This window comes from Oncorhynchus gorbuscha, linkage group LG02 (assembly GCF_021184085.1).
Source record: "Oncorhynchus gorbuscha isolate QuinsamMale2020 ecotype Even-year linkage group LG02, OgorEven_v1.0, whole genome shotgun sequence".
NCBI classification, from domain to species: domain Eukaryota; kingdom Metazoa; phylum Chordata; class Actinopteri; order Salmoniformes; family Salmonidae; genus Oncorhynchus; species Oncorhynchus gorbuscha.
In genome coordinates this window covers 3,352,333-3,363,182 of record NC_060174.1, presented here as the reverse complement: position 1 = coordinate 3,363,182, position 10,850 = coordinate 3,352,333, and the positions used below count along the sequence as shown (strand labels likewise).

Below are 10,850 nucleotides of genomic sequence, written 5' to 3'. Positions count from 1 at the left end.
GAGAGGGGAGGGAGTTGTTAGGAGAGGAGAGGGAGGAGAGGAGAGGAGAGGAGAGAGGAGAGGGAGGAGAGGAGAGGAGAGGAGAGGAGAGGAGAGGAGAGGAGAGGAGAGGGATGGATGGAGGGACACTAGTTGTTAGGAGAGGAGAGGGAGAGGAGGAGAGGAGAGGAGAGAGAGGAGGAGGAGAGGAGAGAGGAGAGGAGAGGAGAGAGGAGAGGAGAGGAGAGGAGAGGATGGAGGGACACTAGTTGTTAGGAGAGGAGAGGAGAGGAGAGGAGAGGGGAGGGATGTAGGGACACTAGTTGTTAGGAGAGGAGAGGAGAGGGATGGAGGGAAGGAGGGATGTAGGGACACTAGTTGTTAGGAGAGGAGAGGAGAGGGATGGAGGGAAGGAGGGATGTAGGGACACTAGTTGTTAGGAGAGGAGAGGAGAGGAGAGGGATGTAGGGACACTAGTTGTTAGGAGAGGAGAGGAGAGGGAAGGAGGGAAGGAGGGATGTAGGGACAGTGGCTTGCGAAAGTATTCAGCGCCCTTGGCATGTTTCCTATTTTTTTGCTTGATGGCCCAAAAGCTCAATTTTAGTCTCATCTGATCAGAGTACCTTCTTCCATATGTTTGGAGAGTCTCCCACATGCCTTTATGGCGAACACCAAATGTGTTTGCTTATTTTGTTCTTTAATCACTGGCTTTTATTCTGGCCAGTCTTCCGTAAAGCCCAGCTCTGTGGAGTGTACAGCTTAAAGTGGTCCTTCGGACAGATACTCCAATCTCCGCTGTGGAGCTTTGCAGCTCCTTCAGGGTTATCTTTGGTCTCTTTGTTGCCTCTCTGATTAATGCCCTCCTTGCCTGGTCTGTGAGTTTTAGTGAGCGGCACTCTTTTTGCAGGTTTGTTGTGGTGCCATATTCTTTCCATTCTTTAATAATGGATTTAATGGTGCTCTGTGGGATGTTCATTTAATGGTGCTCTGTGGGATGTTCATTTAATGGTGCTCTGTGGGATGTTCATTTCATGGTGCTCTGTGGGATGTTCATTTAATGGTGCTCTGTGGGATGTTCATTTAATGGTGCTCTGTGGGATGTTCATTTAATGGTGCTCTGTGGGATGTTCATTTAATGGTGCTCTGTGGGATGTTCATTTTATGGTGCTCTGTGTGATGTTCATTTAATGGTGCTCTGTGGGATGTTCATTTAATGGTGCTCTGTGGGATGTTCATTTAATGGTGCTCTGTGGGATGTTCATTTAATGGTGCTCTGTGGGATGTTCATTTAATGGTGCTCTGTGGGATGTTCATTTAATGGTGCTCTGTGGGATGTTCATTTCATGGTGCTCTGTGGGATGTTCATTTAATGGTGCTCTGTGGGATGTTCATTTAATGGTGCTCTGTGGGATGTTCAAAGAGTCTGATGCTTTTATAACCCTGATCTGTACGTCTCTACAACTCCAGAGCTCATTGGTCTTCATGGTGCCACTTGGTGGTGCTCCTTGGTCTCATGGTGCTCCTTGGTCTTCATGGTGCCGCTTGCTTGGTGGTGCTCCTTGGTCTTCATGGTGCTCCTTGGTCTTCATGGTGCCGCTTGCTTGGTGGTGCCCCTTGCTTGGTGGTGCTCCTTGGTCTTCATGGTGCTCCTTGGTCTTCATGGTGCCGCTTGCTTGGTGGTGCTCCTTGGTCTTCATGGTGCTCCTTGGTCTTCATGGTGCTCCTTGCTTGGTGGTGCCGCTTGCTTGGTGGTGCCCCTTGCTTGGTGGTGCTAGTTGCTTGGTGGTGCCCCTTGCTTGGTGGTGCTAGTTGCTTGGTGGTGCTCCTTGGTCTTCATGGTGCTCCTTGCTTGGTGGTGCTCCTTGCTTGGTGGTGCTCCTTGCTTGGTGGTGCTAGTTGCTTGGTGGTGCTCCTTGCTTGGTGGTGCTAGTTGCTTGGTGGTGCCCCTTGCTTGGTGGTGCTCCTTGCTTGGTGGTGCTCCTTGGTCTTCATGGTGCTCCTTGCTTGGTGGTGCTCCTTGCTTGGTGGTGCTCCTTGGTCTTCATGGTGCTCCTTGCTTGGTGGTGCTCCTTGCTTGGTGGTGCTCCTTGCTTGGTGGTTCTCCTTGCTTGGTGGTGCTAGTTGCTTGGTGGTGCCCCTTGCTTGGTGGTGCTCCTTGCTTGGTGGTGCTCCTTGCTTGGTGGTGCTCCTTGCTTGGTGGTGCTCCTTGCTTGGTGGTGCTCCTTGCTTGGTGGTGCTAGTTGCTTGGTGGTGCTCCTTGCTTGGTGGTGCTCCTTGCTTGATGGTGCTCCTTGCTTGGTGGTGCTAGTTGCTTGGTGGTGCTCCTTGCTTGGTGGTGCTCCTTGCTTGGTGGTTCTCCTTGCTTGGTGGTTCTCCTTGCTTGGTGGTGGCCCTTGCTTGGTGGTGATGCAGACTCTGGGGCCTTTCAGAACAGGTGTATACAGTTGAAGTCAGAAGTTTACATACACCTTAGACAAATACATTTAAACTCAGTTATTCACAATTCCTGACATTTAAATCCTAGTAAAAATTCCCTGTCTTAGGTCAGTTAGGATCAGCACTTTATTTTAAGAATGTGAAATGTCAGAATAATAGTAGAGATAATGATTTCTTTCAGCTTTTATTTCTTTCATCACATTCCCAGTGGTTCAGAAGTTTACATACACTCAATTAGTATTTGGTAGCATTGCCTTTAAATTGTTTAACGTTTCGGGTAGCCTTCCTCAAGCTTCCCACAATAAGTTGGGTGAATATTGGCCCATTCCTCCTGACAGAGCTGGTGTAACTGAGTCAGGTTTGGCCCATTCCTCCTGACAGAGCTGGTGTAACTGAGTCAGGTTTGGCCCATTCCTCCTGACAGAGCTGGTGTAACTGAGTCAGGTTTGGCCCATTCCTCCTGACAGAGCTGGTGTAACTGAGTCAGGTTTGGCCCATTCCTCCTGACGGAGCTGGTGTAACTGAGTCAGGTTTGGCCCATTCCTCCTGACGGAGCTGGTGTAACTGAGTCAGGTTTGTAGGCCTCCTTACTCGCACATGCTTTTTTCAGTTCTTCCCACACATGTTCTATGGGATTGAGGTCAGGGCTTTGTGATGGCCACTCCAATACCTTAACTTTGTTGTCCTTAAGGCATCCTTAAGCCATCTGTTGTCCTTCCTGACTGATGTCTTGAGTTGTTGCTTCAATATATCCACATAATTTTCCTCCCTAATGACGCCATCTATTTTGTGAAGTGCACCAGTCCCTCCTGCAGCAAAGCACCCCCACAACATGATGCTGCCACCCCCGTGCTTCACGGTTGGGATGGTGTTCTTCGGCTTGCAAGCCTCCCCCTTTTCCCTCCAAACATATCGATGGTCATTATGGCCAAACAGTTTTATTTTTCTTTCATCAGACCAGAGGACATTTCTCCAAAAAGTCCGATCTTTGTCCCCATGTGCAGTTCCAAACCGTAGTCTGGCTTTTTAAGGCCGGTTTTGGAGCAGTGGCTTATTCCTTGCTCAGCGGCCTTTCAGGTTATGTCGATATAGGACTCGTTTTACTGTGGATATAGATACTTTTGTACCTGTTTCCACCAGCATCTTCACAAGGTCCTTTGCTGTTGTTCTGGGATTGATTTGCACTTTTCGCACCAAAGTACGTCATCTCTAGGAGACAGAACACGTCTCCTTCGTGAGCGGTATGACGGCTGCGTGGTCCCATGGTGTTTATATTTGCATACTATTGTTTGTACAGATGAACGTGGTACCTTCAGGTGTTTGGAAATTACTCCCAAGGATGAACCAGACTTGTGGAGGTCTACAATTGTTTTTCTGAGGTCTTGGCTGATTTATTTTGATTTACCCATGATGTCAAGCAAAGAGACACTGAGTTTAAAGGTAGGCCTTGAAATACATCCACAGGTACACCTCCAATTGATCCAGAGTAAGTCAGTTAGCCTATCAGAAGCTTCTAACGCCATGACATCATTTTCTGGAATTTTCCAAGCTGTTTAAAGGCACAGTCAACTTAGTGTATGGAAACTTCTGACCCACTGGAATTGTGATACAGAGAATTATAAGTGAACTAATCTGTCTGTAAACACAAAAAGTACTTGTGTCATACACAAAGTAGATGTCCTAACCGACTTGCCAAAACTATAGTTTGTTAACAAGAAATTTGTGGAGTGGTTGAAAAAAAAAGAGTTTTAATGACTCCAACCTAAGTGTATGTAAACTAGTTTTAATAATGTAAACTAGTTTTAATGACTCCAACCTAAGTGTATGTAAACTATTTTTAATGACTCCAACCTAAGTGTATGTAAACTAGTTTTAATGACTCCAACCTAAGTGTATGTAAACTTCCCACTTCAAGCCAGGTGCCTACCGGTACATTGAAACATGTCTATAAGCCAGGTGCCTACCGGTACATTGAAACATGTCTATAAGCCAGGTGCCTACCGGTACATTGAAACATGTCTATAAGCCGCAGGTGCCTACCGGTACATTGAAACATGTCTGTAAGCCAGGTGCCTACCGGTACATTGAAACATGTCTATAAGCCAGGTGCCTACCGGTACATTGAAACATGTCTATAAGCCAGGTGCCTACCGGTACATTGAAACAAATGAACTTGGTCACTATCTTCCTCCTCCTGTGCACTGAAACCACTGAAGTCATCTCCTTCGGTGTCGGAGTTGAATAGCCTCAGAATGGCTTCATCCGATGTTGGATGGTTTTCATTGTCGCTCTCGTCACTTTCATCCGGAGGCAAATACCCCGCTGAGCTCATGCTGCCCCTTTAACACGCAGCAGTCCAGCCGCCCCTTCAACACGCAGCAGTCCAGCCGCCCCTTCAACACGCAGCAGTCCAGCCTCCCCTTCAACACGCAGCAGTCCAGCCGCCCCTTCAACACGCAGCAGTCCAGCCGCCCCTTCAACACGCAGCAGTCCAGCCGCCCTTCAACACGCAGCCTTCAACACGCAGCAGTCCAGCCGCCCCTTCAACACGCAGCAGTCCAGCCGCCCCTTCAACACGCAGCAGTCCAGCCGCCCCTTCAACACGCAGCAGTCCAGCCGCCTCTTCAACACGCAGCAGTCCAGCCGCCCCTTCAACACGCAGCAGTCCAGCCGCCCCTTCAACACGCAGCAGTCCAGCCACCCCTTCAACACGCAGCAGTCCAGCCGCCCCTTCAACACGCAGCAGTCCAGCCGCCCCTTCAACACGCAGCAGTCCAGCCGCCCCTTCAACACGCAGCAGTCCAGCCGCCCCTTCAGCACGCAGCAGTCCAGCCGCCCCTTCAACACGCAGCAGTCCAGCCTCCCCTTCAACACGCAGCAGTCCAGCCGCCCCTTCAACACGCAGCAGTCCAGCCGCCCCTTCAACACGCAGCAGTCCAGCCGCCCCTTCAACACGCAGCAGTCCAGCCGCCCCTTCAACACGCAGCAGTCCAGCCGCCCCTTCAACACGCAGCAGTCCAGCCGCCCCTTCAACACGCAGCAGTCCAGCCGCCCCTTCAACACGCAGCAGTCCAGCCGCCCCTTCAACACGCAGCAGTCCAGCCTTTCCAAACCCGTTGATGATAGTGGATTTTTTGACAATGCTCCACGCTGTCAGGACCCACTGGCAGACTTGACCATAAGTTGCTCTTCGCCTGTGGCCCGTTTTAGTGAAGGATTTCTCCCCACTTGTCATCCAAGCCTCCCACTGAACACGGAGCGCCACCTTAAATGCACGATTTACACTGATGTCGAGTGGCTGCAAATACTTTGGGCCATCTGCTTTTCTTCCCTCTGAAAGCTTTTGTTGTCTTTCTGCACTGAGTCAGTTCCTCACGCTGCTTTCCAACGTCTTATCATTGACTCATTAAGGCCAAGCTCCCGTGCAGCAGCTCTCTTTCCTTTTCCGACAGCCAGACCGATCGCCTTCAACTTGAAAGCTGCATCATATGCATTTCTCTGTGTCTTTGCCATGATGAGGGTGACAAACTTACAACCATAAATCAGAATGATGGGAAGTTTGAGCGCGCTCGATTTACGTCACATTATGAGACGGTGCTCAGTCTTTTGGCGGCATGAATCTTGTGAAAGCGGGAAAAATCCATAAATTAGCCGCGTCATTGTATAAACCGCGAGGTTCAAAGCATGGGAATAAAGTAGCGGCTTATAGTCCAGCAATTACGGTATGTAGTATACAGCATGTCAGTATAGGTGTTCGAACACAGCTTAGATGACTCCAGGTGAAAGATGAAGGGGAGGAGACATGTAGATGAAGGGGAGGAGACATGTATATGAAGGGGAGGAGACATGTAGATGGAGGGGAGGAGACATGTAGATGGAGGGGAGGAGACATGTAGATGAAGGGGAGGAGACATGTAGATGAAGGGGAGGAGACATGTAGATGAAGGGGAGGAGACATGTAGATGAAGGGGAGGAGACGGTTAAAGAAGGATTTATAAGCCTTGAGAAGGTTGAGACATGGATTGTGTCTGTGTGTCATTCAGAGGGTGAATGGGCAAGACAAAATATTTAAGTGCCTTTTGAACAGGGTATGGTAGTAGGTGACAGGCGCACCGGATTGTGCCAAGAACTGCAACGAGCCTGAGTTTTTCGTGCTCAACAGTTTACTCTGTGTATCAAGAATGGTCCACCACCCAAAGGACATCTAGCCATCTTGACACAACTGTGGGAAGCATTGGAGTCAACATGGACCTCAACATCTTATATGTCCATGGACCGATGAATTGAGGCTGTTCTGAGGGCAAAAGGGGGGGTACAACTCAAGGTGTTCCTAATGTTTTGTCCACTCAGTGTATGTGTTTATATGTGTGTATGACTGTGCACAGCATGCACTTACACACACACACAAATAACTGACACACACACACGGAAATAGCTCCTCAGGGCCCTAGCGATCACGAGCCACCAAAAGGAAAAGGATTTCCGCAAGGTTTCCTTCTGGCTGTTTAAAGTGGGAGCCCTGTGGGACACGTTGGCTGTATAAAGTGGGAGCCCTGTGGGACACGTTGGCTGTATAAAGTGGGAGCCCTGTGGGCTATGTCTCTCTCTCTCTCTCTCCCTCTGTCTGTCTCTCTCTGTCTCTCTCTCTCTCTCTCTCTCTCTCTCTCTCTCTCTCTCTCTCTCTCTCTCTCTCTCTCTCTCTCTCCCTCTGTCTGTCTCTCTCTGTCTCTCTCCCTCTGTCTGTCTCTCTCTGTCTCTCTCTGTCTCTCTCTCTCTCTCCCTCTGTCTGTCTCTCTCTGTCTCTCTCTGGCTCTCTCTCTGTCTCTCTCTCTCTGCCCTCTGTCTGTCTCTCCCCCTCTCTCTCTCGGTCTCTTTCTCTCTCTGTCTCTCTCTCTCTCTCGGTCTCTTTCTCTCTCTTTCTCTCTCTGTCTCTCTCACTCGGTCTCTTTCTCTCTGTCTCTCTCTCTGTCTCTAACTCTGTCTTTCTCTCTCTCTCTGCCCTCTCTGTCTTTCTCTCCATCTCCCCCTCTCTCACTCAGTCTCTTTCTCTCTGTCTCTCTGTCTCTCTCTGTCTTTCTCTCCTCTCTTTCTCTCTCTTTTTCTCTGTCTCTCTCTCTGTCTCTCTCAGTCTCTTTCTCTGTCTCTCTCTCTGTCTCTCTCACTCGGTCTCTTTCTCTCTGTCTCTCTGTCTCTCTCTGTCTTTCTCTCCCTCTCTTTCTCTCTCTTTTTCTCTGTCTCTCTCTCTGTCTCTCTCACTCGGTCTCTTTCTCTCTGTCTCTCTCTCTGTCTCTCTCTCTGCCCTCTCTGTCTTTCTCTCCATCTCCCCCTCTCTCACTCGGTCTCTTTCTCTCTGTCTCTCTCCATCCCTCTGGCTCTCTGAAGTGATTACCAGTCTGTGATTCCATTGACACCCACACATCCCCCCCGAGACGCGCCATCGCTAGTTTGTTTAATCTCTCCCCCGTACCGTTCTCATAGCTTACAGTAGGTAACACAGCCTCTGTAAATGAGGTGTGTGTGTGTGTTTGTGTGGTGTGTGTCAGTAAGTGAGATGCAGATAGAAGGCTGGTGGAACCAGATGAAACCAGATAGCTGGGTCTGTTTGTTTAAAGGGCGTTTTAGGATTTATAACAATAGTTTAGAGAGTAGTGATCTTCTGAGGAGTGAACGTCCTCTGATATCCTTGAGCAGGGATGGACATCTTTAATGGGGGTGATGCCACAAAGAACCAAACTCATCATAAGGGGCCACAGTGGCTCGTGGGTCGCATACCCAGACTACATCCCAGACTACATCCTAGACTACATCCTAGACTACATCCTCGACTACATCCTAGACTACATCCTAGACTAGATCCCAGACTAAATCCTAGACTACATCCTAGACTACATCCTAGACTAGATGCCAGAGACTACATCCTAGACTACATCCTAGACTACATCCCAGACTAAATCCCAGACTAAATCCTAGACTACATCCTAGACTACATCCCAGACTACATCCCAGACTAAATCCTAGACTACATCCCAGACTACATCCCAGACTACATCCTAGACTACACCCTAGACTACATCCTAGAGTACATCCCAGACTAAATCCTAGACTACATCCTAGACTAGATGCCAGAGACTACATCCTAGACTACATCCTAGACTACATGCTAGAGACTACATCCTAGACTAGATGTTAGAGACTACATCCTAGACTACATGCTAGAGACTACATCTTAGACTAGATGCTAGAGACTACATCCTAGACTAGATGCTAGAGTCTACATCCTAGACTACATCCCAGACTACATCCCAGACTACATCCCAGACTACATCCCAGACTACATCCTAGACTACATCCTAGACTACATCCCAGACTACATCCTAGACTACATCCCAGACTACATCCTAGACTACATCCTAGACTACATCCCAGACTACATCCTAGACTACATGCCAGAGACTACATCCTAGACTACATGCCAGAGACTTCATCCTAGACTACATGCCAGAGACTACATCCTAGACTACATGCCAGAGACTTCATCCCAGTCTACATCCTAGACTACACCCTAGACTACATCCTAGACTATATCCTAGACTACATGCCAGCAACTACATCCTAGACTACATCCCAGACTACAGTCAGTCAGACAGTCAGTCCAGAGACTACATGCCAGAGACTACATCACAGAGACTACAGACAGACAGTCAATCAGACAGTCAAACAATCAGTCAGACAGTCAATTAGACAGTCAGTCAGACAGACAGTCAGACAGTCAGACAGACAGACAGTCAGACAGTCAGTCAGACAGACAGTCACACAGTCAGTCAGACAGTCAGTCAGTCAGACAGTCAGTCAGTCAGACAGTCAGTCAACACCAAATCAGACTTAGACAAAGCAAATACTACACAAACTAAAGTTCATTTATTCAACACAATATCACAGTCTTCTGTCTTTTCCGCAAAGATTATATCTGTCTTTAGATGTGTGTAAAAAAATAAAACATTGTAAGATATATTTTCTAAAACCTGCATTATTGTAAGATATCGCTAATTAAATTGCTAGTGTCATTAATTGAGTCGAAGATAAACTTCACATTCACATCTTAAACTCAATTAAAGATATCTTCAAGTCAATTAAATTTATCCAAATGCCCTGTCCTACAAAAACTGCAATCTAGCTCTTTCTGAAGCATTAATATCGGCTCACTACTTTGCCCTCAAAACACAAAAGACAAGACAAGACTCTGAAGTTTTGGTCTCTTTATCATTAAAACATTAAAGGACTGTTTGACATTTTCTAATCGATGCTGTCACTCTGTCACACTTATGTGATGGAGAGGTTTTGAAATATAAAATGTCCTCAATTAATCCTTATCCATGAACATGAGGGGTTTAAAGGGGGGAGTGTTACATTTCATTTCATTTATACATGTATAAAGGGGGGAGTGTTACATTTCATTTCATTTATACATGTATAAAGGGGGGAGTGTTACATTTCATTTCATTTATACATGTATAAAGGGGGGAGTGTTACATTTCATTTCATTTATACATGTATAAAGGTTACATTTCATTTCATTTATACATGGGAGTGTTACATTTCATTTCATTTATACATGTATAAAGGGGGGAGTGTTACATTTCATTTCATTTATACATGTATAAAGGGGGGAGTGTTACATTTCATTTCATTTGACTCAATTATACATACATGTTGTTTTTTCATTTCTCAGTTTATTAAGTTACATTTATTTCAGACTCAATTATACATCGTTGTCAGTTTATTGTCCATTGAAGCTATGACAGGATGGTCAATAATATTAAGTGATAACAATACCATCTGAAATAGCTAGAAAATGATGCTCCCCCCCCCCCTCTCTCTCAGTTTATTAAGTACAGATCTACGGTATGTCCATTGAAGCTATGACAGGATGGTCAATAATATTAAGTGATAACAATACCATCTGAAATAGCTAGAAAATGATGCTCCCCCCCCTCAGTTTATTAAGTACTCTCCCTATGCAATAATATTAAGTGATAACAATACCATCTGAAATAGCTAGAAAAGATCCAGCCAGCCAGCCAAGACTCTGTCTTCAGATGTCGGCCCTTTCAACCGTTGATGTAAAGAAACGACTTCTAGACTTTCCCTGGAGATGCTATCAGGCCCTGGATTTGAAGTGTTCTTGGTGTCTGGTTCCTTTTTGACTTTGGCCTTACTTCATCACACACTTGATTACAGATCAATAGTTGCAGTCGATCTGTTAGATCCGATCTGTTCTAATCAAGGGGTTTGTACCAGGATCGTAGGACGAAAAGAAGACAAGAGTTGTCTTTCATGATTCTCTCTTTATCGTCGATAAAGCCCATTACTTTAAGAGTAGCGAGGGGGACTGGTGTTGAGTTTCTGCAGCCCAATCTATCTGCTCCAGTCTCTGT

The 10,850-nt window shown here is 46.9% G+C and overlaps 1 protein-coding gene across 2 annotated transcripts in view; it reads left to right on the top strand.

Annotated features, from left to right (window-relative positions):
- The window catches only part of LOC123996316 (LIM domain containing preferred translocation partner in lipoma), a 436,125-nt gene that overhangs the window by 325,383 nt on the left and 99,892 nt on the right, over positions 1 to 10,850 (top strand). The gene's annotated exons all lie outside the window — the stretch shown is intronic.